Below are 23,346 nucleotides of genomic sequence, written 5' to 3'. Positions count from 1 at the left end.
ATTTTTTTATGTTAGGCCTTCGAAGCCTGTCTGCGGTCCGTTCTTTCTACTACTACTACACTGACCAGGCCACTGATGCCTGTGTTCCCCTGGAACCAATTTAAAATTGCCTACAGCCATCTGTTATTATGTTAGGCCTTCGATGCCTGTCTGCGGTCACTCCTTCCACTAGGCCTCCACTGACCACACCACTGCTGCCCGTGTACCCCTAGAACCAATTTAAAATTGCCTACAGCCAGCCCAATTTTTTTATGTTAGGCCTTCGAAGCCTGTCTGCGGTCCGTTCTTTCAACTACTATTACACTGACCAGGCCACTGCTGCCCGTGTTCCCCTGGAACCAATTTAAAATTGCCTACAGCCAGCCCAATTTTTTTATGTTAGGCCTTCGAAGCCTGTCTGCGGTCCTTCCTTCCAATAGTTCTCCACTGACCAGACCAATGCTGGCCGTGTACCCCTGGAACCCAGCTGAAAGTGCATGGAGCCTCCTTTTTTTCTTTGTTTTATATTTAGAAAGCCCAGATGAACTACGCTGTACCACGGTTCAAGCTACCCAGTCGACATTTCTTTTGCGAGAAAAGCCATCCCAGCCCTCCAGCGGCATGAAAAAGTCTGCATTGTTATAGCACTCAGGCAATCAAACAGTAGAAAGGTGCACCTGACAAGAGACGCATGGACCAGTAGGCATGTCCACAAAAAGTTACGTGTCCATTACGGCGCACTGGGTTAATGTGTTGGATGCATGGTCCACAGGGGACAGCCTACAAAGTCTGTCTGCAGTCCCTAATTCAAATTTTCCTCCGCTGACCACACCACTGCTGCCCGTGTACCCCTGGAACCAATTTAAAATTGCCTACAGCCAGCCCAATTTTTTTATGTTAGGCCTTCGAAGCCTGTCTGCGGTCCGTTCTTTCTACTACTACTACACTGACCAGGCCACTGCTGCCCGTGTTCCCCTGGAACCAATTTAAAATTGCCTACAGCCATCTGTTATTATGTTAGGCCTTCGATGCCTGTCTGCGGTCACTCCTTCCACTAGGCCTCCACTGACCACACCACTGCTGCCCGTGTACCCCTGGAACCAATTTAAAATTGCCTACAGCCAGCCCAATTTTTTTATGTTAGGCCTTCGAAGCCTGTCTGCGGTCCGTTCTTTCAACTACTATTACACTGACCAGGCCACTGCTGCCCGTGTTCCCCTGGAACCAATTTAAAATTGCCTACAGCCAGCCCAATTTTTTTATGTTAGGCCTTCGAAGCCTGTCTGCGGTCCGTTCTTTCTACTACTACTACACTGACCAGGCCACTGCTGCCTGTGTTCCCCTGGAACCAATTTAAAATTGCCTACAGCCATCTGTTATTATGTTAGGCCTTCGATGCCTGTCTGCGGTCACTCCTTCCACTAGGCCTCCACTGACCACACCACTGCTGCCCGTGTACCCCTAGAACCAATTTAAAATTGCCTACAGCCAGCCCAATTTTTTTATGTTAGGCCTTCGAAGCCTGTCTGCGGTCCGTTCTTTCAACTACTATTACACTGACCAGGCCACTGCTGCCCGTGTTCCCCTGGAACCAATTTAAAATTGCCTACAGCCAGCCCAATTTTTTTATGTTAGGCCTTCGAAGCCTGTCTGCGGTCCTTCCTTCCAATAGTTCTCCACTGACCAGACCAATGCTGGCCGTGTACCCCTGGAACCCAGCTGAAAGTGCATGGAGCCTCCTTTTTTTCTTTGTTTTATATTTAGAAAGCCCAGATGAACTACGCTGTACCACGGTTCAAGCTACCCAGTCGACATTTCTTTTGCGAGAAAAGCCATCCCAGCCCTCCAGCGGCATGAAAAAGTCTGCATTGTTATAGCACTCAGGCAATCAAACAGTAGAAAGGTGCACCTGACAAGAGACGCATGGACCAGTAGGCATGTCCACAAAAAGTTACGTGTCCATTACGGCGCACTGGGTTAATGTGTTGGATGCATGGTCCACAGGGGACAGCCTACAAAGTCTGTCTGCAGTCCCTAATTCAAATTTTCCTCCGCTGACCACACCACTGCTGCCCGTGTACCCCTGGAACCAATTTTAAAGTGTCTACAGCCTAATTTTTTTATGTTAGGCCTACTACGCCTGTCTGCGGTCCATCCTTCCAATACTCGTCCACTGACCAGACCACTGCTGCCCGTGGACCACTGGAACCTATTTTTAATAGCATAGAGCAACCTTTTTTTTAATAGTAGGCGTACAAAGTCTGTCTGCGGTCCACTATTGAAATTGTCCTCCACTGCCCAGAGCAATGCTGCCTGTGTACCCCTGTAACTTTTTTAAGCTGCAGTGAGCCACATTTTTGGTTTAAGGCCTACTACCTGTATCTGTCTGCGCCACTCAATTCAGCTGTGTTCCTTTGAAAAAAGCTGAGCGTCAATAGTCTTGTTTTCAGCCTCTAGGAATTTTAAAACTGCATTGGGGGTACAACTTTGGTAGGGCCTACTAACGGTGTCTGCCGCCCCAAGGTGTGCCCCAGGTTTCGTCCACATTGCTTCGGTCTTCCGACTCTCATTTAGTAGTTGTAGAAAACTACACTGCATTAGGCCTACAAATTGGGTATGGGGTGTAGAGAGATGGTGTGTTCCACTCCAAGGTGTTCCCCAGGTTTCCTCTCCATTGCTTCGATCTTAATGCTCTCGTTTAGTAGTTGTTGGAAACTACACTGCATTAGGCCTACAAATTGGGTATGGGGTGTAGAGAGATGGTGTGTTACACTCCAAGGTGTTCTCCAGGTTGCCTTTCCTGAGCTTCTATCTTCAGGCTCTCGTTTAGTAGTTGTTGGGAACTACACTGCATTAGGCCTACAAAATGGGTATGGGGTGTAGAGAGATGGTGTGTTGCACTCCAAGGTGTTCCCCAGGTTTCCTCTCCATTGCTTCGATCTTAATGCTCTCGTTTAGTAGTTGTTGGAAACTACACTGCATTAGGCCTACAAATTGGGTATGGGGTGTAGAGAGATGGTGTGTTACACTCCAGGGTGTTCTCCAGGTTGCCTTTCCTGAGCTTCTATCTTCAGGCTCTCGTTTAGTAGTTGTTGGGAACTACACTGCATTAGGCCTACAAAATGGGTATGGGGTGTAGAGAGATGGTGTGTTGCACTCCAAGGTGTTCCCCAGGTTTCCTCTCCATTGCTTCGATCTTCATGCTCTCGTTTAGTAGTTGTTGGAAACTACACTGCATTAGGCCTACAAAATGGGTATGGGGTGTAGAGAGATGGTGTGTTCCACTCCAAGGTGTTCCCCAGGTTTCCTCTCCATTGCTTCGATCTTCATGCTCAAGTTTAGTATTTGTTGAATAATACGCTGCATTAGGCCTACAAATTGGGTATGGGGTGTAGAGAGATGGTGTGTTGCACTCCAAGGTGTTCCCCAGGTTTCCTCTCCATTGCTTCGATCTTAATGCTCTCGTTTAGTAGTTGTTGGAAACTACACTGCATTAGGCCTACAAATTGGGTATGGGGTGTAGAGAGATGGTGTGTTACACTCCAAGGTTTTCTCCAGGTTGCCTTTCCTGAGCTTCTATCTTCAGGCTCTCGTTTAGTAGTTGTTGGGAACTACACTGCATTAGGCCTACAAAATGGGTATGGGGTGTAGAGAGATGGTGTGTTGCACTCCAAGGTGTTCCCCAGGTTTCCTCTCCATTGCTTCAATCTTCATGCTCTCGTTTAGTAGTTGTTGGAAACTACACTGCATTAGGCCTACAAAATGGGTATGGGGTGTAGAGAGATGGTGTGTTCCACTCCAAGGTGTTCCCCAGGTTTCCTCTCCATTGCTTCGATCTTCATGCTCTCGTTTAGTAGTTGTTGGAAACTACGCTGCATTAGGCCTACAAATTGGGTATGGGGTGTAGAGAGATGGTGTGTTGCACTCCAAGGTGTTCCCCAGGTTTCCTCTCCATTGCTTCGATCTTAATGCTCTCGTTTAGTAGTTGTTGGAAACTACACTGCATTAGGCCTACAAAATGGGTATGGGGTGTAGAGAGATGGTGTGTTCCACTCCAAGGTGTTCCCCAGGTTTCCTCGCCATTGCTTCGATCTTCATGCTCTCGTTTAGTAGTTGTTGGAAACTACACTGCATTAGGCCTACAAATTGGGTATGGGGTGTAGAGAGATGGTGTGTTACACTCCAAGGTGTTCCCCAGGTTTCGTCCACATTGCTTCAGTCTTCCGACTCTCGTTTAGTAGTTGTAGAAAACTACACTGCATTAGGCCTACAAATTGGGTATGGGGTGCAGAGAGATGGTGTGTTCCACTCCAACGTGTTCCCCAGGTTACCTCGCCATTGCTTCGATCTTCATGCTCTCGTTTAGTAGTTGTTGGAAACTACACTGCATTAGGCCTACAAATTGGGTATGGGGTGTAGAGAGATGGTGTGTTACACTCCAAGGTGTTCTCCAGGTTGCCTTTCCTGAGCTTCTATCTTCAGGCTCTCGTTTAGTAGTTGTTGGGAACTACACTGCATTAGGCCTACAAAATGGGTATGGGGTGTAGAGAGATGGTGTGTTGCACTCCAAGGTGTTCCCCAGGTTTCCTCTCCATTGCTTCGATCTTCATGCTCTCGTTTAGTAGTTGTTGGAACCTACGCTGCATTAGGCCTACAAATTGGGTATGGGGTGTAGAGAGATGGTGTGTTGCACTCCAAGGTGTTCCCCAGGTTTCCTCTCCATTGCTTCGATCTTAATGCTCTCGTTTAGTAGTTGTTGGAAACTACACTGCATTAGGCCTACAAAATGGGTATGGGGTGTAGAGAGATGGTGTGTTCCACCCAAAGGTGTTCCCCAGGTTTCCTCGCCATTGCTTCGATCTTCATGATCTCGTTTAGTAGTTGTTGGAAACTACACTGCATTAGGCCTACAAATTGGGTATGGGGTGTAGAGAGATGGTGTGTTACACTCCAAGGTGTTCTCCAGGTTGCCTTTCCTGAGCTTCTATCTTCAGGCTCTCGTTTAGTAGTTGTTGGGAACTACACTGCATTAGGCCTACAAATTGGGTATGGGGTGTAGAGAGATGGTGTGTTACACTCCAAGGTGTTCTCCAGGTTGCCTTTCCTGAGCTTCTATCTTCAGGCTCTCGTTTAGTAGTTGTTGGGAACTACACTGCATTAGGCCTACAAAATGGGTATGGGGTGTAGAGAGATGGTGTGTTGCACTCCAAGGTGTTCCCCAGGTTTCCTCTCCATTGCTTCGATCTTCATGCTCTCGTTTAGTAGTTGTTGGAAACTACACTGCATTAGGCCTACAAATTGGGTATGGGGTGTAGAGAGATGGTGTGTTACACTCCAAGGTGTTCTCCAGGTTGCCTTTCCTGAGCTATCTTCAGGCTCTCGTTTAGTAGTTGTTGGGAACTACACTGCATTAGGCCTACAAAATGGGTATGGGGTGTAGAGAGATGGTGTGTTGCACTCCAAGGTGTTCCCCAGGTTTCCTCTCCATTGCTTCGATTTTCATGCTCTCGTTTAGTAGTTGTTGGAAACTACACTGCATTAGGCCTACAAAATGGGTATGGGGTGTAGAGAGATGGTGTGTTCCACTCCAAGGTGTTCCCCAGGTTTCCTCTCCATTGCTTCGATCTTCATGCTCTCGTTTAGTAGTTGTTGGAAACTACACTGCATTAGGCCTAAAAATTGGGTATGGGGTGTAGAGACGGTGTGTTCCACTCCAAAGTGTTCTCCAGGTTGCCTTTCCTGAGCTTCTATCTTCAGGCTCTTGTTAAAGAGTGGTTAAATGGAACAACTGCATTTGGCGTACTAGTTGGTTTGGGGCCTACTAAGAGTGTCTGCCGCTCCTTGCTGTTCTCCTGGTTTCTTGTCCTGAAATTCCATTTTCAGGCTCTCGTTAAGTAGTTGTTAATGTTAGACTGCATTTGGCCTACTAGTTGGGTTGGGGCCTACTATCGGTGTCTGCCACTCCTTGCTGTTCTCCTCCACTGAACAAACCTGTGCCGCCTGTTTACTACGGTTGCCAATTTTGAACTGCATTTCGACTACTTACTGATTTGGGCCTACTCTCTGTGTCAGCCTCTCATTCCAGTTGTCCTCCACTGCAATGCCCCCTGGTTAGTCCTGTGTTACCAATTTTGAACTGCATTTAGCCCACTTTATTCTTTGGGCCTATATCTGTGTTTCCTCCTCATCCTGCCCATTGCCCAGCCAGTGATAGATGAGTCTGCTGGTACATTGACCCATAACGCAAAATTCCCCGTGCACGCTACACAGCAAGATTGTGACCCTGCTGAATGTCAGGTTCCTCTTCCCGCATACCATACCACCTTACACGAGGACAAAGAGGAAGGTGCAGATGAAAGTGCAGGTTCCTTCATCAGGTGGGGGGAGGAATACTAGTTGGCGACGTCACTGGCACAGGGCCTCTCATAGTACGCAAAAGTGTTGCTGCCGGTGGGAGGCGCCCCCGCCGTGCAAACACACCGCTGTACTTTGAGGGGCCCTGTGCCAGTGCCAATGCCAACTAGTGGGCCCCCCCTGCTTGCTCAGGATCACAGCACTTGCAAAGTTTAAATACTTACCTCTCCCTGCTCCACTGCCGTGACGTGTTCCAGATTTCCTGGGCCCACTAATTACTTGAACCAGCCCTACCCCCCACAACTTTAGCCAAATGACCCCCAATTTCAAATGCCTTCCAATTATTATAAGCTAAATTACGATTGACAAGCTTCAGTAACAACAATGGATGTTTTTGCCATTAAAATGGGCAGTGTAGATGTTTTCCTGGCCTCCACTCACTGCCGACTATGCTCCCCCATTGACTTGCATTGGGTTTCGTGTTTCGGGCGATACCCGACTTTTCGCGATAATCGGCCGATTCCACTCGACTCGACTTTTAAGATAGTCGGGTTTCGCGAAACACGGCTCGACTCCAAAAAGGTCAAGGTCGCTCAACCCTAGTTAGGACTGCTCTATATGGGTATACCTTGACGTTTGGTGGAGCAGCTTAGTATACATTTTTTGCAAAAAACGTATCAACCAAATACCCTGTTTTTTACATCTTTTTACTAGCACTTGCGGATTACTGTGATTTTTTTAAACTGAGTATTTTTGGTTGTACTATGCTCTTTTGTGTCTTCAAAATGCTTTTCAGCTTTGCCCATAAAATTTTCAATAGAATTGAGATCAGGGCTTTGTGATGGCCACTTCAAAACACTCACTTTCTTATCCTTAACCACCTTGTTACCATTTTGTTGGTATGCATTGGGTCATTGTCCATTTGGAAGACCCATTTCCGCCCAAGCTTTAACTTCCTAGCTGATGTCTTGAGATGTTGCTTCAGTATTGCCACATAATCTTCTTTTCTCATGAATGATGCAATCTATTTTGTTTAGTGCACCAGTCCCTCCTGCAGCAAAACAACCCCACAACATGATGCTGCCACCCTTGTGTTTCCAATCGGGATGGTTTTCTTAGGCTTCCAAATGTTTCCCTTTTTCCTCCTGTGAGAAAGTGAGGGGGATCATATGCGAGGGTCGATCTGTATCCCCCAGGATACGCATAGAAGCATATTGAGGCCGCTGGAGTGCATTGCAGTAACAGGCATAGCTGTGGTTGCAGTGCAGAATAAAAGTAAGTGTGGACCTGGTCAAGTTATTTGGCCAAGGCAATTTTTAGGAAAACCAGTTAAGGGCTTTTATTTTTGGCGCGAACTATAGGATGGTAGTGGGGGTGGTTCAATCCCTCCAGCAGGGTTTTATAACCCTTTTAGAAACCCTGGAGCAAAGGTTTGGGTGTGTCAGTGTTGGTTTGCAAGCTGCAGAGCACGTGGCTCTGCAACATCCGGCTTATGTGTGCAGTTAACACAAAGACAAGGGAAGTGAATGCCTGGTGACCCCTCAGCATGACACGATGGTGCAGTCACCCACAGCAATGAGTCTTGGATATGGACTGTTTTGACGCCCCATCTGCGATCTGGGAGATACTGTTTTTCATTTGTGAGTTTTGGACAATAAAGAGATTTGCGTTGAACTTAACTGTGTCACTGCCTCATTACTGCACGATGTGAACACCGCCGCACTACATACTGTATATAGTTGAGGGAAAACATTTTGTATAGTGTGAACCCAATTTAATAATCAATGCCAGATTTGGATAAAGGACTTTTGAACTAATCATTTTCTCTTATATGAGCGTGAGCTTCTAATATGATTACAATAGAATATAGTAACTATAAATATTATATGTAGAGAGCAAGATTATTGCACAAAATGTAATGTTTAAATACAGGTTTTTCAATTTACTAAGCTGTTATTAAAAAGGATATGCCCATATTTCACAATATAAACTGCATAGATTATTAAAATGATCTCTTAGACCCGATAAGGCTAGTGTACATAAAATCCATGTCAGAATGCTTGCATAATCCTTCTGAACGTTTTTCCAAGGCCAGCTAGACATGGAAATGCTTATTATAAAACCAGGCAGGCAATTAAAAAAATAATTACTGTATATACTTGAGTATGAGCAGAGTTTTTCAGCACATTTTTTATGCTGAAAAAGCCTACCTCACCTTATACTCGAGTGAAGGTCCCACAAGATGGAGGGGGAGCAGGAGCAGCAGCGACGGAGCAGCGGGTCACAGGAGCCGTCTGCTATGGCTAACACCTGTGCTCGCTGCTAAAGAGAAATTAATATTCCCATGGGAGTGGAGGACATGAATATTCATTCGCTTTAGTAGCAGGCACATGGGAATGCCTAACCACTGCAAGAAACCAGCAGCTGAGGTTTCTGTGACCACTATTAAAGAGCAATGAATATTCACTGCCCTCCACGCCCATAGTCCTAGCATGGAGAGCAGTGAGTATTCCGGCAGCTGTCCTCTGCTTGTAGGCAGTGCATGGCGTCACTGCAATGCGCTGCTTCCAAGCATAAACCAGCTGCTGGTATCGGAATAAAATGCTGCAAGGCAGCGCAGGAAGGTAGGTAGGATGTTTTACTTTTTTTATGTTTTTCTGATGGGGGCCCTGCATACCAGGATAGGGATGAGGGGGACCATGCCTACCAAGATAGGGATAAAGGGGCCATGCATAACAGTATAGGGATGAGGGGACCAAGCATACCATTAGAGAGATCAGGGGGCTAGGCATACAAGGATGGGGATGAGGAGGCCATGCATACTAGTATAGGGATGAGGGGGCCATGCCTACCAAGATAGGGATAAGGGGGCCATGCATAACAGTATAGGGATGAGGGGACCATGCATACCAGTATAGGGATGAGGGGGCTATGCATACAAGGATGGGGATGAGGAGGCCATGCATACCAATATAGGGATGAGTGGACCATGCATACAAGGATGGGGATGCGGGTACCATGCCTACCAGGATAGGGATGAGGTGGCCATGCATACTAGGATAGGGATGAGAGTGCCATGCATACCAGGAAAGGGATGAGGAGGCCATGCATGCAAAGATGGGGAGGAGTGGGCTATGCATATCAGGCTTATACTTGAGTCAAAAAGTTTTCCCAGTTTTTGTGGTAAAATTAGGTGCTTCTGCTTATATTCGGGTTGGCTTATACTTGAGTATACCCTGTATACAGCCATTGTTATTTAACTTTTCAAAATAAGTACATCAATCTCATTAAGTTTAAAAGGACCTTGTCAGCACAGAATAAGTGCACCCTTGGAGTGACCAAACAGTTCAGTTCCCACCTTCTTGTTTTCTCTCTACCCCCCTTTCTTTGATTGACAGTTCAGGCTTTATAGCCCAGAGAAGGTTAGAAATAGATGGGAAACAAGTAAGTGGGAAGGTGCACTAAACTGTTTGGCGACGCCTAGAGTGCACTAAGTGCCTGCATTTAGTTTCACAGTCATTCTGTGCTGAGAGACTTTTAGGCTGTGTGTGCGTGATGATGAGTTTTTGATGCAGCCCATTTTCACTGTGTCAAAAACACAGGATCTACAGTTCCTAAAAAGTGGATGTGTTTTATAGAGATCTTATGCCCACTGTGTTTTTTTTTTCTCATTGTAAATTGACCTGCTCTGCACATTTCAAAACTGCAACATGTCAATTTCTCTTGTGGGTACATTGAGCTTTATGTGCGGACTTTGCCCATAGACTTGTATTAGATGCGGAAAATCTGCAGGTAAAAACACACATGCATTTTTAGTGCTTTTCCAAGGCGGAAACATTTCAAAAACGCATGAAATCTGCACATGACTGTGTAGAATGCTAGCAGGTGCGTAGGATGCAGTGACACACAGGAGGTTGAGCAAGAGTTAACAGGTTCTTTTATATATATATATATATATATATATATATAATGCTCGTCCTTCGTTTTCGAAGATGATCACGACTGCAGGGTTAGAAGAGAATTATTAGTTATGGGTCCGGAGGTGGCTGATGAGTCCAATCCGGGCCCTGAAGGTTCGCCCACATACTTGACATACGAAAGCAGATGTGGTCAGTACACCAGATTCTACTTGTGCCTTGCGTACAGCATGCTTTCTTTTTGCGTCACAGATTTTCCTATCTTCAGCTGCACGTGCTCCTGAGGTGATCCTGCCCCGCCAACCTGGACGATCTAGGGTAAGCTCTTCCCATTCATTAGTGTTGACTTCCAGGTTTTTGAGAGACACCTTAAGGCAGTCTTTATAGCGCTTCTTCTGCCCCCCAACTGCTCGCTTTCCTTGGCACAGTTCTCCATACAGCAGTTGTTTTGGTAGTCGGCTGTCAGGCATTCGGACCACATGTCCAGCCCACCTGGCTTGGAGAGTGTAAACGCTGCAGAGCCCATTTTGTTCCAGAATTGCTGTTTCCGGGACCTTGTCTTGCCACCTGATGTGGAGGAGTCTGCGGAGGAAACTCATGTGGAAATGATTAAGCTGTTTAGCATGCCGGCTGTACACTGTCCAGGTCTCGCTAGCATAGAGAAGTGTGGTGAGGACCACCGCGCAGTAGACCTTCAGCTTGGTGGTAAGGCTGAGTCCCCTTTGTTCCCAGACGTTCTTACGCAGTCTCCCGAAGGTGGCACTGGCTTTGGCGATTCTGTTATTAACCTCAGCGTCTATGGTTACTTCACGGGAAAGTGTGCTGCCTAAGTAGGTGAAGTTATCGACTGCTTTGAGGTTTTGCTCCTTCACCGTGATACGTGGCTCCTTGTACAGATTTCCTGGAACCGGTTGATACATGACTTCGGTTTTTCTAATGTTGATCTCGAGACCAAAACTGTCGCAGGCTTGCGAAAAACAATCCATTTCATGCTGCATCTGCTGTTCCGTGCTAGCGTTAAGTGCACAATCATCAGCAAATAGTAATTCACGGATAACAGTCTCATGCACTTTTGTAACCGCCTTCAGGCATTTTGGGTTGAATAGCTTGCCATCAGTCCTGTACCTAACCTGGATTCCATCTTCACAGTTGTTAAAGGCATCACTTAACATTGCAGAGAACAGCATACTGAACAGGGTTGGAGCAAGCACACAGCCTTGTTTTACGCCGTTTGTTACTGGGAAAGCCTCAGATACGTCTCCATCATTCAGAACCTTCACCATCATGCCATCATGGAACTGCCGGATGACTGAGATGAACTTGCTCGGGCAGCCAAATTTTGCCATGATCTTCCACAGGCCGTCCCTACTGACTGTGTCAAAAGCCTTGGTCAAATCAACAAACGTTACATAAAGGTCACGGTGTTGCTCCTGGCACTTTTCCTGAAGTTGACGTGCTGAAAAGGCCATATCTGCTGTTCCACGTTTAGCACGCAAACCACACTGGCTTTCGGGTAATAGTCCTTGCTCAAGGTGATGTAAAAGGCGGTTGAGCAAGACACGAGCCAATATCTTGCCTGCAGTGGACAGAAGGGAGATGCCTCGATGGTTGTCACAAGATTGGCGATTACCTTTCCTCTTGTATATGTGGATTATGCTGGCATCTTTCATCTGTTGTGGAACCTGTTCCTTTGTCCACATATATTGGAATAGTTTGGTCACTGTTTGCATCAGAACAGGGCCGCCAGCTTTATATACCTCAGCAGGTATAGCATCATTTCCGGGTGCTTTTCCACAAGAAAATTGTTTTACTGCTTTCCTGACTTCATCTCCACTTGGAAAAACATCAAGCTCCTTGTTGATTTCTACCTGGGGCAGGCGAGCAATAGCCTCATCATTGATATTGGCAGGGCGATTAAGAATATTATTAAAGTGCTCAGCCCACCGTTCCAGAATTTGTTTCTTTTCTGTCAGCAGCTTAGTTCCATCTGCGTTAAGCAGAGATGAAGAGCTTGATGACTGGGGTCCATATACAGCTTTGAGCGCATCGTAGAAGCGTTTCTGGTCATGGGTATCTGCACAGCCCTGAATTTCGTCAGCCTTCTTGCTAAACCAGATATCCTGCATCTCGCGTAGCTTGATTTGTACCTTTCTTTTTATGTTGGTAAAGGCACCTTTCTTAGCTAACGACGTGGGGTCATTTTGGAACACCTTATACCACTGATGTTTCTCTTCTAGGAGCGTCTTTATTTCCTCGTCGTTTTCATCGAACCAGTCTTGATTATTTCTCGTTTCTGATCCAAGATGCTCCAGAGCAGTATTATAAACAGCATCTCTCAGAATTGTCCACTGTTCCTCAACGCCAATCTCCTCTGCCTGTAGTATATTTAACAGTCTGCCATCAAGGTCATTGGCAAATTCCCTTGTAATTCTTTTATTTTGCAGCTTATAGATATTCAGCCTCTTTGTCGTTTTCTGCCCTTGGGGTCTCCTCGCAGGCAGGATGCGGAGCCTGCACTTAGACACAATGAGGCGATGGTCAGTCCAGCAGTCTGCACCGCATGTGGCCTTCGTCACTCTAAAGTCCATCTCATCCCTTTTCCTGGCAATGATGTAATCAATGAGATGCCAATGCCTCAAGCGTGGGTGCATCCATGATGTCTTCTTGCATGTGGGTAAGCGGAATAAAGTGTTGGTGATGACAAGGTCATGTGTGGCACACATCTTGAGGATCAGCAGGCCATTACTGTTACACTTGCCGTGTCTCCCAATGACACCTTCCCAGTTTTGATGGTCTGTTCCCACTCTGGCATTAAAGTCTCCAAGTATAATGAGCGTGTCTGTGGGATTGCTGAAATAAGTGTGTCAAGTTCATCATAGAACTTATCTTTAATGTAATCCGGATTAGTCATCGTGGGAGCATAGGGACTGATCAGAGTTGCGTGTTTCTTGTTTGTAAGTGGGAGCTGAAATGTCATCAGACGGTCGTTGATGCCCTCCGGAAGCCTGGTAAGTTTACGAGCAAGATGAGTTTTGATAGCAAATCCCACGCCTGCTTCTCGTTTTTCAGTGCTGCCTCGACCACTCCAGAAGAATGTATATCCACCACTATGCTCTGTCAATTGACCCTTGTCTGCCAGGCGTGTTTCGCTGAGAGCTGCTATATCAACCTTGTAACGAGCTAGCTCCCGAACAAGCAATGCCGTTCTTCTCTCTGGTCTGTCTGCTTTGGTATTATCCAGCAGAGTTCTCACATTCCATGTGCCAAGGTTGAGTACCATCATTTTCTTTTTCTTTATTGTGTGTCGACCGCTGTATGGGAAATCCACCAGCTACGGTAGGCTGGCCAGGTGAAATGAAGCAGACTATGTTTGAGGCACCTTTTCTAGCCCCTTCCTCGATTGAGGTGAGCAGAGTGATCCTGAACAGGACTGCTCAGACACCCAGGAGGCTGCCGAACTCCACTGCTGCTTCAGTCCAGTAGAGAGCGACCATATGGCCTGGGCCGCCTGCGTGCAGGTTCGTGACTACAGCTTCCAGTGACTCCACACCTGCTGCTTTGCCACTCTCCCATCGCCACAGGACTTTGGATACGCAGTGGTTGAAGTCATGACTTGCGCTTGACTTGGATTAAAGTGAGGAGGAGTTGCACAGTCGTCAACCTCACTCTCTCGCCCGTACCTATTGAGCCCCAGTGGCAAGAACTAGGCGAGACAACTGGAGATAGGTCATGGTGCAGTGGATGGCCAGCAGTGTCCTATATGTGCCTCGCTGCGCCCTCTCAGCGCTCCACAACACTGTGCTGGAAATCGCTTATCTGTCCGTTGAATCTTGGTTTCTTCCGCACAGTCTGCCATATCCAGTCTTCACATGCAAGGGTAGGCAAACCCTTGAAAATCACTGTAGGTCTCAAAGAAACCCAACAGCTACCCTCACCTGGTTTGGCCCGCCTGCCGCGGCGGTGTTCCGGGGTGTACCCGCTGCCGCATGCTAGCAGCTACTTATATATAAGTTTATATATATAAACAGTATAAGTTTATATATATAAACAGTAATGGTACAAGCAGGGGGTAAAGGATGTGAACTTGAGAATGGGGGGAAAGTAAAATGCAGAAGAAAGTAACAGGTTAACTTATCAGTCTCTGTGCACTGGAGGAAGGTGGCTGGAAGATCCCTCGACAGCGCCGCAGGCACCGAGAGATGTCTCCAATCTGGTCCTGCAGAAGGGCGATGCACTGTCTCCTGGCGATGACGAATCATCCGGGTCCTTCGGCACGTGATCTCCTGATCCGGGCACACAATGGGGTAGAGTTGATGGTCAGCGGGACAGGGGAAGAAGCGGAAAGTTCAGTAGACAAGGCCGCAGTTGAAGCACACAGTCCAGCGGACACAGCCACAGGCACAGGTCAGTCCTTACCAGGCACCGCAAGGATGGGACTAAGGAGTGCTTCCGTGGTGGTGAGCGGAGCCAAGGTATACACTCTATCCTGGTCACTACCCGGTGTGGATGTCTCTCTGGGCTGGGGTAGTATGTGTCGGCAGTATTGCTAGCCGGGGATACAGGTACAGCTAGCTGGCGTGGGTCCTCCCAGAGGGAGTCAACCGTCTCACTACTAATAAGATTGTTCCCCGCCAAGTGTCCCGTCTTCCCGCTCAGACTGCTATGTATGTTGGACCCGCCCCCATTAGTCAGGTGTCCTGAACTGCTCCAGTCCGAAATCTCTTCTCCCTGAAACACTGGTAACAGCCCTGACAGTTTTGCCCAGACACGCAAGAGAGACCGCAAGTTTGGCTCTCCTCCCTACATTCCCCCACTCTTTTTCCTTGCCTTTCCATGGGTGAGACTCTTTGAGGAGTGAGTGACTGTCTTTCACTTTTCTGTGGGGATTGTTGCCAGATGAAATTTTCTTGGTCATAGCGACTGGGAGGCTTGCCAGATATTGTTGGTTCGGAGCGTCTCAGATCAGGAAAGGTAGTGGAGCTCTCTTGTGGAGCTGAATCCGGCTGTGGGGGAAGAGCCATGGGCGAGCCTGTTTCCTCTGGTTCCAACCTCTCGGAGCTTAATCCTTCAACCCCTTCTTCTTCCTCTCCTTCTACTGACGTTTGAACCATCTCAGGAGCCTAGGGCTCCTCTTCTACTCAGACAGGGTTCTTAGACGGGCAGGGTCAGAGCATATTCCAGTGAAGAGTTCGAGTGGGGGCACTTTCCTTTCCTTCAGGCTGGACTTCATAGACAGGTCCTTCTGGACTAACTCTTCTTTTTACCCAATACGGGTCTTTCTCCCAACGATTTTCCAGCTTGTCTCACGGGCGCTACTCCAGCACCAGGACACGATCTCCAACTCAAAACTTTGTGCCTCAGATGGGGTCTTCTATGCATGTTCTAGCTCCTGTAATTCGGTCGGGACCAACCGATGCAAGGTCTGCAGGCGGTCTTGATGTATCCAAACCCAGGAGGACACCCCCGTTTTCTAGGTCCAATTCAAACTCGGTGATTCCTTTTCCTTCTCGGACAGAACAGAAGAGAGTAAGGTGTATATCCCGTGGTTCGATGTACTCGATTATATATCCACATCAGTTCAGAAACGTACTCTGGCCATCGGGCCTTCCAATCTTCCTCTAGAGTTCTTAGCATTTGAACCAGTGTACGGTTAAATCGTTCACAGGCATCATTGCCCTGAGGATGGTATGGTGTGATGCGGGACTTGTCAATCCGGTATAGGTGGTGCAATTCATCCATTACTCTTCCCAAGAAACAAACTCCCTGATCGGAGTGAATCCTCTAAAGTTCTTATATATTGCATACACAGCAGACTCTGCAGTCTGATCCCGGGTCGGAGTCACCATGGCAAATTTTGTGAAGTGATCCACCATTACCAGGCAATGTTCTCAGCCCTGATGGGCCAGGCCGATGATTAGATAGTCTATTGTCAAGAGTTCCAGAGGAGTATAGGTTGCAATGGACTGAACTGGAGCTTTCTGCTCTGGCGTCTTAGCCAATTCATATGTCTTGCACATTCTACAGGCCTCGTCCACTTTTGTCCTCAACTGGGGGTGGAAGATGAAGCGTTGAAGCCATTGGAATGTTTTCTCTACACCAAAGTGGGCTCTTTGTTCGTGTGCAGTGACAGCAATTTCAGACAATGACGTTGTTGGAACGAGGACTTGCCTGGTCACATTCTGCTCAGTCCGCAGTTGCGTTTTCCAATATACACTGCTCAAAAAAAATAAAGGGAACACTAAAATCCCACATCCTAGATATCACTGAATTAAATATTCCAGTTGCAAATTTTTATTCATTACATAGTGGAATGTGTTGAGAAGAATAAAACATAAAAATGATGAATGTAAATCAAAATTAATATCCCATGGAGGTCTGAATTTGGAATGATACTCAAAATCAAAGTGGAAAATCAAATTACAGGCTGATCCAACTTCAGTGGAAATGCCTCAAGACAAGGAAATGATGCTCAACTCCTGGACAGTATGTGGTGCAATGCGATGTTGGTGGATGGTGCGAGACATGATGTCCCAGATGTGTTCAATCGGGTTCAGGTCTGGGGAACGGGTGGGCCAGTCCATAGCTTCAATGCCGTCATATTGCAGGAACTGCTGACACACTCCAACCACATGAGGTCTGGCATTGTCTTGCATTAGGAGGAACCCAGGGTCAACCAGACCAGCATATGGTCTCACAAGGGGTCTGAGGATCTCATCTCGGTACCTAATGGCAGTTGGGCTACCTCTGGCGATCACATGGATGGCTGTGAGGCCCTCCAAAGAAATGCCACCTCACACCATTACTGACCCACTGCCAAAATGGTCATGCTGAACAATGTTGCATGTAGCAGATCGGTCTCTATGGCATCTCCAGACTTTGTCTTGTCTGTCACACATGCTCAGTGTGAACCTGCTTTCACCTGTGACGGTGTTCTGTGGCAAATGCCAAGCATCCTGCACGGTGTTGGGCTGTGAGCACAACCCCCATCTGTGGACGTCGAGCACTCAGACCATCCTCATGGAGTCGGTTTCCAACCATTTGTGCAGACACATGCACATTTGTGGCCTGCTGGAGGTCATTTTGCAGGGCTCTGGCAGTGCTCCTCCTGTTCCTCCTTGCAAAAAGACTGAGATAGCGGTCCTGCTGCTGGGTTATTGCCCTCCTACGGCCCCCTCCACGTCTCCTGGTGTATTGGTCTGTCTCCTAGTAGCACCTCCAGCTTCTGGACACTACACTGACAGACACAGCAAACCTTCTTGCCACAGCTTGCATTGATGTGCCATCCTGGATGAGCTGCACTACCTGAGCCACTTGTGTGGGTTTTAGAGTCCATCTCATGCTACCACGAGTGTGAAAGCACAACAACATTCAAAAGTGACCAAAACATCAGCCAGAAAGCATTGGCATTGAGATGTGGTCTGTGGTCCCCACCGGCAGAACCACTCCTTTATTGAGTGTGTCTTGATAATTGCCAATAATTTCCATCTGTTGTCTATTCCATTTGCACAACAGCATGTGACATTGATTGTCAAACAGTGTTGCTTCCAAAGTGGACAGTTTGATTTCACAGAAGTTTGATTTACTTTGAGTTATCTTCTGTTGTCTAAGTGTTCCCTTTATTTTTTGAGCAGTGTGGTAAGCCGTTTTTCATCCGTAGTTGTTCCCATTGTCGTAAGATCCGCAACAACTCCGGGGACAAAGTACCTCTTTCTGTTGAGCTGGGAAGTCTCTGAGAAGCCACACATCGTTGTAATGTGCTGCTGCAGTGCAGTATAGAGCAACCTCCACCAGGGGGTGCTGGTTAAGAGAAAGAGGTTGTACACACAGCGCAGCAAGACTGAACAACAACGGAGGTGTCACAGGTAATGAAAGAGACGTGAGACAAGCCAAGGTCATACACAGAGATAGCAGCACGGTACAGAAGGGGTGAGCAGAGAATGGTCGGGGACAAGCAAGACGTCAGAACCTACTGGGAACGTGGTAACCAAAACGTGACACGTAAGACGGAGTCGGGGAACAGGCCAGAGGTCAAAACAAGTCATAAACGGGTGCAGGCAGTCAGAGGCAAACAGGAACACTATTACAGGGATCAGGTCAGGAGCTCAAACAGTGCAGCATGAACTATAGCTGACAATGGCCCACAGGCTGCAGAGGACTTAAATAGCTCAGCAGGTTTCAAAGTGAGGCAGAGAGGATTAACTCCCACATGACCAGTCCAGAGACAAGACAGCTGAACACAACCTCAGAATTGGATCATGACAATCGTCTTAGCAAAGCCAGTTCACCATCTTCCTGTTGAAGCTGAACCTACTCATCTCGAGTTCATCCCAGTATGCCATCTTGGACTGAAGAATATATCTGTTCCTGCATTGCCTCCACCATCCCGGTGGACCTCCAGAATCTAGGGACTTCATCCTCTTCTAGTGCTTCATCTCTGTCCCGTTCAGGTCTGGTACTCTTCCTCCTGGACAGGACATCGGTGTGGGTATTTTTTGCCCCTCTTCTGTAGGCAATATTATAATGGAATTTCGCCATTCTGCCCACCCATCACTGTTCCAAGGCCCCCAGTCTTGCGTTTTCCAGGTGTGCAAGCGGGTTGTTATCAGTACATACAAAAACTTCAGAGCCAGACAAATATTCTGCGAATCTCTCTGTCATAGCCCACACCAACGCCAGCAGCTCCAACTTGAAAGAACTGTAATTGTCCGGATTGCATTCGGAATTGTGAAGGGACCGACTTGCATACTGTAAGTGATCACCCTCTCTCTTCTGTCCTGCATCTGTGACAACACAACCCCAAGTCCCAGGATAGGAGCTTCGGTGAGTGCCTTTTTGAGATCTTGAAAGTCTTCTTCTTGGGGCTCCTTCCAGCAGATCTTCCAGCTCTTGGCACCCGAGGGTACCTTTTTCAACAGTTTCTGTAAGGGCTTTACCTGTTGAGCCCAACGCCCACACATCTTTCACGGTCTCTGGAGTGGGCCAGTCTTGAATCACGGCAACCTTCTTTCTGCAGGGTTCTACCCCTTTGGCAGAAATGACATGGCCCAGGTATTGAATTTGCATGTGGAACAAATGGCACTTCTGGGGCTTCAGTCCGTGTTTCTGAAGGTTGGCCAACCCTTGTTCCAGGCGTTGCAGATGTTCCTCGAATGAAGCCGCAAAGACTATAATGTCGTCCAGGTAGATGAGCATTGATTCAAAGTTCAAAACCCCTAGGCACCTCTCCATTTGATGATGAAAAGTTCCGTGAGCGTTGGCTAAGCCGAACGGCATGCGGTTGAACTCGTACAGGCCCATGGGAAGAATGAAGGCAGTCTTTGCTCAAACTTGTTCAGACATGGGGACTTGCCAGTAGCTGCTGGCAAGGTCCAGTGTAAAGAAGAACCTGGCTTTCCCCAGAGCAGACATTGACTCCTCAATCCAAAGTAATGGGTACAAATCTCTCACTGTACAGGGGTTGAGTTTTTGGTAATCCACACAAAAATTCAAGGTGCCGTCTTTCTTCCGTACTACCACAATTGGGGGAGCCCACGGACTCTGGCCCTTTGTAATCACACCGGCCTGCAACATCTGATTCAGCATGCTCTTTACTACTGGTACAACTGTGGGGGAATTTGCCGGTAAAGCTCTCTTATGGGCACGGTACTCCCAGTTGGTATTTCGTGCATAATGGCCGTGGTGCAGCCAAAATCATCCTCATGCAGGGTGAAAACTTCCTTATACCTTCCCAGCAGAATTTCTACTTTCTACCTACTGCACCTGAGTGGGTTTGTGTTTGGCCAGCTCAGTCCGTATTCGTTCTAGTATGGGTCGGCCCTCCTTGATGTAATGAGGTTCTGGCACAGAGATGGAGTTTACTGACACAGTCCAGGGGTCTCCAGGTTGTACCTCCAGTTGTGCTGCTTGGGGGGGCGTTATTTCATCAGGTAGGTTCATTATGTGGGCCACCATACATCTGGGATCCCCTAAGTTAATGCACCGCCTAGGAACAATCCCTTCCCTCACAATGGCTAGTGCATGCGCCACTAGGAGCTTCGTGGGTAGTTGTTCAGAAGAGGCTGGTTCGATTTGAACCTCAAACCCCTCCAAGGGGACACAAGCGTGAACGCGCAGAGACAGTACTGTTTGTCCTGCTGGAAGAGCAATTTTGGTGGAGGCAGGGACAATTACTTTTCCAAACTCTCCTCCTTCACAGTTAGACTCCTGTACTTGTGCCACTCGTGCTAGTTGTTGAAAAATTCTTCTCTGTGGTGTATGTGGGCCCCACTGTTTTAGGGTCTCATTGGCGGGGTCTCTGAGGAGAAGGCTTCCAAACTCCTTCAACACATTCATTCCCAAGGTGACAACGGGTCCATATTTCACTTCTCCCTATGTCAGCACCACGCCTTTCCATCCCAGGTCTTTCCCACAGACAGACACTTGCATTCATACCACCCCTGCGACCGGGATGGGTAGTTAGTTGGCCGCCATCAGCTTTATCTCAGTGCCCCATTCAGGCCGGTTTGCTCAGGGAAAGTGTTGCTGGTAGTAAGCCTCTGGCATCGTTGTCACCTGCGAGCCTGTGTCCACCAGGCATCGCACTGCACGTCTGTCCATTTTGGCCCATATCAGGGGGCATGTTGACACTAAACTTGCAGGACTTCCACTACCCTTCCTCACCTGATCTGGCTCCAGGTGGCGTTCCCCTACTCTGAGCCCTCTAGTTTAACGGGCGGCGAGACCTCACTCTTCCTTGGCGAGTGCACCCCCATGCAATGTGTCCGCTTTCTCCGCAGTTATAACAAGTGATGAGCCTCGGCCGGCAAGCATTCTGGAGTCACGGCGGGACTCTGGGCCTTCCCTGCTCTCTAGAGAATTACCGGTAGCTTCCATTTTCTTCTTTATGTCAGCCAGTTCTACTTTCACACTCAGATGTTCTCTCCTCAGTTCATCCACAAATTGGGTTTCAGCAATGGGGTTTACAGACACCCCAACGCTCTGGACCTTCCCCACCGGGACTGTCACCCCCTGCTCCTGTTCATGCATGCGTGCCTCACTCCCTACTTCAAGGAAAGTCATTTGGGGGTGACGCGCCCATCAGGGCATGGGGATACTCGGTACCGGGTCCGGTCACAATTAAAGGGGTGGTCACGGTGGCAGTGACCTGGTCCGTGGCCATGGGCGCCCAAGTAAAAGGAACGGTCTTTAAAGGGGTCATGGAAATAATGAAAGTTCGTGATGTCACCTGTGGTTCTTGGTCAGAGGTGACCAACGCTGCTTAAAGGGTCCTCTGGGGGTAACGGTGCTGCAGCAAAGATGGTGTCGCTTCCCACAGGTGAAGCGGGGTCCCCAGGGCTCCCGGTGTGTTTGGCAGGGATGGTGAATGCCAGCAAATAAATGGAGGACACAGGGTTGCAGTCTTCACCTGGTTTAATGGTGCAGCCTCAGTCCAGGGTACCGGCCACAGGTGTAGACGGAGTCCAGGCAGCCTGATGACAAGTGGAAATCCCATTGACACATAGCCTTCCTGTAGTTGTTTAACAAGGTCCTCTTTCTCCCCTGTCTAGGGATAGTATTTGCACGGTAGCCAACTTGAGCCATCTCCTTGGGTTCTCTGCACACAGTGGCTCCGAGCTCTGATTGCTGCTGTGCCTCAGGTATTATGTGGGTAAGTCCCTTTTAGTTTCCTGCCCTCCGGTTCTGCCATGGGACATGTAGTTCCTCACGACTTCGGGCTCCCGGTGCCCGGAGGCCCGGTCGCAGCCCTCCTCTAGCTCCTAAGTCTTTCTGTGCTCCTTCACTGTCTGCTACCAACTGTCAACTGTCTGCTTGTCTGCACCAGAGTAACTGACTCCTCCTCCAGACCAGGATGTATATAGGGAAGTTCCCCTTAAACCGGGTTTAGAGCTCTCCCTTCTGGCCTGGAGTCAGAAAGTGTTGCATGTAAGATTACCTGTCAAAGGGATCCCTCCTGTCTCCAGGCATGGCACTACCTTGCCCAAGAGGAAGGCAGCACTATTGTGGTATCCGAACTCCTGTGGTGCCACATACATGTTCTCGCAGGGCTTGTTTTGTCAGCACGTCTCGCAAACCTGTCACTAGGAGGTCTCATAGCATTATGTCTGTGGGTCCCCGTGCGCTCACCCAGCCACCGTGTCTAACACGTGCCTTCCCTTTTCCTTTTTCCCATCCCCGTGCGCTCACCCAGCCGCCGCGTCTAACCCATGCCTTCCCTTTTCTTTTTTTCCCATCCCCGTGCGCTCACCCAGCCACCGCGTCTAGCCCGTGCCTTCCCTTTTCTTTTTTTTCCTCATCCCCGTGCGCTCGCCCAGTCGCCGCGTCTAACCCGTGCTTTCCCTTTTCTTTTTTCCCCATCCCCGCGCACTCACCTAGCCGCCGCGTCTAACCCGTGCCTTCCCTTTTCTTTTTTTTCCCCATCCCCGCGCGCTCACCCAGTCGCCGCGTCTAACCCATGCCTTCCCTTTTCTTTTTTTTCCCATCCACGTACGCTCACCCAGCCGCCGCGTCTAGCCCGTGCCTTCCCTTTTCTTTTTTTCCCCATCCCCGTGCGCTCAGCCAGCCGCTGCGTTTAACCCGTGCCTTCCCTTTTTTTCCACATCCCCGTGCGCTCACCCAGCCGCCGCATCTAGCCCGTGCTTTCCCTTTTCTTTTTTTTACACATCCCCGCGCGCTCACCCAGCCGCCGCGTCTAACCCGTGCTTTCCCTTTTCTTTTTTTCCCCCATCCCAGTGCGCTCACTCAGTCGTCGCGTCTAACCAGTGCCTTCCCTTTTCTTTTGTTCCCATACCCGTGCGCTCACCCAGCCGCCACGTCTAACCCGTGCCTTCCCTTTTCTTTTTTCTCCCATCCCCGTACGCTCACCCAGCCGCCGCGACTAACCCGTGCCTTCCCTTTTCTTTTTTTTCCCATCCCCGTGCGCTCACCCAGCCGCCGCGTCTAACCTGTGCCTTCCCTTTTCTTTTTTTCCCATCCCCGTGCGCTCACCCAGCCGCCGCGTTCAACTCATACCTTCCCTTTTTTTATTTTCCACATCCCCGTGCGCTCACCCAGCCGTTGCATCTAACTCGTGCCTTCCCCTTTTTTTTCCCCATCCCCG

This window comes from Ranitomeya imitator, chromosome 4, assembly GCF_032444005.1.
Source record: "Ranitomeya imitator isolate aRanImi1 chromosome 4, aRanImi1.pri, whole genome shotgun sequence".
In the NCBI taxonomy this organism is placed as follows: Eukaryota; Metazoa; Chordata; class Amphibia; order Anura; family Dendrobatidae; genus Ranitomeya; species Ranitomeya imitator.
Note: the sequence above shows the minus strand (reverse complement) of the source record.